This window comes from Aegilops tauschii, chromosome 1, assembly GCF_002575655.3.
Source record: "Aegilops tauschii subsp. strangulata cultivar AL8/78 chromosome 1, Aet v6.0, whole genome shotgun sequence".
Lineage (NCBI taxonomy): Eukaryota > Viridiplantae > Streptophyta > Magnoliopsida > Poales > Poaceae > Aegilops > Aegilops tauschii.
In genome coordinates this window covers 18,110,799-18,115,844 of record NC_053035.3, presented here as the reverse complement: position 1 = coordinate 18,115,844, position 5,046 = coordinate 18,110,799, and positions in this window count along the sequence as shown.

Sequence of the window (5,046 nt, the reverse complement as noted above, 5' to 3'; positions counted from 1 at the left end):
TGTCCAGTTTGTACACGAGGTGCGTCCAGTTTTCGCCGTAACCCTCTCTACTCTTTTGCACATGCTATGCGGGCGAAATGATGATACCATGCCAAGTTCCAACATTTTCAGAGTTCATTTTGTAGTGATTTTCAATTTCACCGTCATTTAGCTCTCTAGACAAATCGGTAAAGGACTGAAAAACAGCAAATGGTGTCAGAACGTGTTGGAAATTGATGACGTCGCTTTGAATGATGCATACTCAACGCAAAAATAGGCTGGAGTTTAAATAAGTTCAAAAAACATTGAAGTGCCCGTGTAACAGATGAGTTCTCGTCCGAAACCCTGATACTCCGAAAGAGATTGTCCAGTTTGTGCACGAGGTGCGTCCAGTTTTCGCCGTGACCCTCTCTACTCTTTTGCACATGCTATGCGGGCGAAATGATGATACCATGCCAAGTTCCAACATTTCCAGATTTCATTTTGTAGTGATTTTCAATTTCACCGTCATTTAGGTCTCTAAACAAATCGGTAAATGACTGAAAAACAGCAAATGATGTCAGAACGTGTTGGAAATTGATGACGTCGCTTTAAATGATGCATACTGAATGCAAAAATAGGCTGGAGTTCAAACAAGTTTAAAAAACATTGAAGTGCCCGTGTAACAGATGAGTTCTCGTCCGAAACCCTGATACTCCGAAAGAGATTGTCCAGTTTGTACACGAGGTGCGTCCAGTTTTCGCCGTGACCCTCTCTACTCTTTTGCACATGCTATGCGGGCGAAATGATGATACCATGCCAAGTTCCAACATTTTCAGAGTTCTTTTTGTAGCGATTTTCAATTTCACCGTCATTTAGCTCTCTAAACAAATCGGTAAATGACTGAAAAACAGCGAATTGTGTCAGAACGTGTTGGAAATTGATGATGTCGCTTTAGATGATGCATACTGAATGCAAAAATAGGCTGGAGTTCAAATAAGTTGAAAAAACATTGAAGTGCCCGTGTAACAAATGAGTCTCGTCCGAAACCCTGATACTCCGAAAGAGATTGTCCAGTTTGTACACGAGGTGCGTCCAGTTTTCGCCGTAACCCTCTCTACTCTTTTGCACATGCTATGCGGGCGAAATGATGATACCATGCCAAGTTCCAACATTTTCAGAGTTCATTTTGTAGTGATTTTCAATTTCACCGTCATTTAGCTCTCTAGACAAATCGGTAAAGGACTGAAAAACAGCAAATGGTGTCAGAACGTGTTGGAAATTGATGACGTCGCTTTGAATGATGCATACTCAACGCAAAAATAGGCTGGAGTTTAAACAAGTTCAAAAAACATTGAAGTGCCCGTGTAACAAATGAGTCTCGTCCGAAACCCTGATACTCCGAAAGAGATTGTCCAGTTTGTACACGAGGTGCGTCCAGTTTTCGCCGTGACCCTCTCTACTCTTTTGCACATGCTATGCGGGCGAAATGATGATACCATGCCAAGTTCCAACATCTTCAGAGTTCTTTTTGTAGCGATTTTCAATTTCACCGTCATTTAGCTCTCTAAACAAATCGGTAAATGACTGCAAAACAGCAAATGATGTCAGAACGTGTTGGAAATTGATGACGTCTCTTTGAATGATGCATACTGAATGCAAAAATAGGCTGGAGTTCAAATAAGTTTAAAAATATTGAAGTGCCCGTGTAACAGATGAGTTCTCGTCCGAAACCCTGATACTCCGAAAGAGATTGTCCACTTAGTACACGAGGTGCGTCAAGTTTTCGCCGTGACCCTCTCTACTCTTTTGCACATGCTATGCGGGCGAAATGATGATACCATGCCAAGTTCCGACATTTCCAGAGTTCATTTTGTAGTGATTTTCAATTTCACCGTCATTTAGCTCTCTAAACAAATCGGTAAATGACTGAAAAACAGCGAATGGTGTCAGAACGTGTTGGAAATTGGTGATGTCGCTTTAAATGATGCATACTGAACGCAAAAATAGGCTGGAGTTCAAATAAGTTTAAAAAACATTGAAGTGCCCGTGTAACAGATGAGTTCTCGTCCAAAACCCTTATACTCCGAAAGAGATTGTCCAGTTTGTACACGAGGTGCGTCCAGTTTTCGCCGTAACCCTCTCTACTCTTTTGCACATGCTATGCGGGCGAAATGATGATACCATGCCAAGTTCCAACATTTTCAGAGTTCATTTTGTAGTGATTTTCAATTTCACCGTCATTTAGCTCTCTAGACAAATCGGTAAAGGACTGAAAAACAGCAAATGGTGTCAGAACGTGTTGGAAATTGATGACGTCGCTTTGAATGATGCATACTCAACGCAAAAATAGGCTGGAGTTTAAATAAGTTCAAAAAACATTGAAGTGCCCGTGTAACAGATGAGTTCTCGTCCGAAACCCTGATACTCCGAAAGAGATTGTCCAGTTTGTGCACGAGGTGCGTCCAGTTTTCGCCGTGACCCTCTCTACTCTTTTGCACATGCTATGCGGGCGAAATGATGATACCATGCCAAGTTCCAACATTTCCAGATTTCATTTTGTAGTGATTTTCAATTTCACCGTCATTTAGGTCTCTAAACAAATCGGTAAATGACTGAAAAACAGCAAATGATGTCAGAACGTGTTGGAAATTGATGACGTCGCTTTAAATGATGCATACTGAATGCAAAAATAGGCTGGAGTTCAAACAAGTTTAAAAAACATTGAAGTGCCCGTGTAACAGATGAGTTCTCGTCCGAAACCCTGATACTCCGAAAGAGATTGTCCAGTTTGTACACGAGGTGCGTCCAGTTTTCGCCGTGACCCTCTCTACTCTTTTGCACATGCTATGCGGGCGAAATGATGATACCATGCCAAGTTCCAACATTTTCAGAGTTCTTTTTGTAGCGATTTTCAATTTCACCGTCATTTAGCTCTCTAAACAAATCGGTAAATGACTGAAAAACAGCGAATTGTGTCAGAACGTGTTGGAAATTGATGATGTCGCTTTAGATGATGCATACTGAATGCAAAAATAGGCTGGAGTTCAAATAAGTTGAAAAAACATTGAAGTGCCCGTGTAACAAATGAGTCTCGTCCGAAACCCTGATACTCCGAAAGAGATTGTCCAGTTTGTACACGAGGTGCGTCCAGTTTTCGCCGTAACCCTCTCTACTCTTTTGCACATGCTATGCGGGCGAAATGATGATACCATGCCAAGTTCCAACATTTTCAGAGTTCATTTTGTAGTGATTTTCAATTTCACCGTCATTTAGCTCTCTAGACAAATCGGTAAAGGACTGAAAAACAGCAAATGGTGTCAGAACGTGTTGGAAATTGATGACGTCGCTTTGAATGATGCATACTCAACGCAAAAATAGGCTGGAGTTTAAACAAGTTCAAAAAACATTGAAGTGCCCGTGTAACAGATGAGTTCTCGTCCGAAACCCTGATACTCCGAAAGAGATTGTCCAGTTTGTACACGAGGTGCGTCCAGTTTTCGCCGTGACCCTCTCTACTCTTTTGCACATGCTATGCGGGCGAAATGATGATACCATGCCAAGTTCCAACATTTCCAGAGTTCATTTTGTAGTGATTTTCAATTTCACCGTCATTTAGGTCTCTAAACAAATCGGTAAATGACTGAAAAACAGCAAATGATGTCAGAACGTGTTGGAAATTGATGACGTCGCTTTAAATGATGCATACTGAATGCAAAAATAGGCTGGAGTTCAAACAAGTTTAAAAAACATTGAAGTGCCCGTGTAACAGATGAGTTCTCGTCCGAAACCCTGATACTCCGAAAGAGATTGTCCAGTTTGTACACGAGGTGCGTCCAGTTTTCGCCGTGACCCTCTCTACTCTTTTGCACATGCTATGCGGGCGAAATGATGATACCATGCCAAGTTCCAACATTTTCAGAGTTCATTTTGTAGTGATTTTCAATTTCACCGTCATTTAGCTCTCTAGACAAATCGGTAAATGACTGAAAAACAGCAAATGGTGTCAAAACGTGTTGGAAATTGATGACGTCGCTTTGAGTGAAGCATACTGAACGCAAAAATAGGCTGGAGTTTAAATAAGTTTGAAAAACATTGAAGTGCCCGTGTAACAGATGAGTTCTCGTCCGAAACCCTGATACTCCGAAAGAGATTGTCCAGTTTGTACACGAGGTGCGTCCAGTTTTCGCCGTGACTCTCTCTACTCTTTTGCACATGCTATGCGGGCGAAATGATGATACCATGCCAAGTTCCAACATTTTCAGAGTTCATTTTGTAGTGATTTTCAATTTCACCGTCAGTTAGCTCTCTAAACAAATCGGTAAATGACTGAAAACAGCGAATGGTGTCAGAACGTGTTGGAAATTGATGACGTCGCTTTGAATGATGCATACTGAATGCAACAATAGGCTGGAGTTCAAATAAGTTTAAAAGTCATTGAAGTGCCCATGTAACAGATGAGTTCTCGTCCGAAACCCTGATACTCCGAAAGAGATTGTCAAGTTTGTACACGAGGTGCGTCCAGTTTTCGCCGTGACTCTCTCTACTCTTTTGCACATGCTATGCGGGAGAAATGATGATACGATGCCAAGTTCCAACATTTCCAGAGTTCATTTTGTAGTGATTTTCAATTTCACCGTCATTTAGCTCTGTAAACAAATCGGTAAATGACTGAAAAACAGCAAATGATGTCAGAACGTGTTGGAAATTGATGACGTCGCTTTGAATGATGCATACTGAATGCAAAAATAGGCTGGAGTTCAAATAAGTTTAAAAAACATTGAAGTGCCCGTGTAACAGATGAGTTCTCGTCCGAAACCCTGATACTCCGAAAGAGATTGTCCAGTTTGTACACGAGGTGCGTCCAGTTTTCGTCGTGACTCTCTCTACTCTTTTGCACATGCTATGCGGGCGAAATGATGATACCATGCCAAGTTCCAACATTTCCAGAGTTCATTTTGTAGTGATTTTCAATTTCACCGTCATTTAGGTCTCTAAACAAATCGGTAAATGACTGAAAAACAGCAAATGATGTCAGAACGTGTTGGAAATTGATGACGTCGCTTTAAATGATGCATACTGAATGCA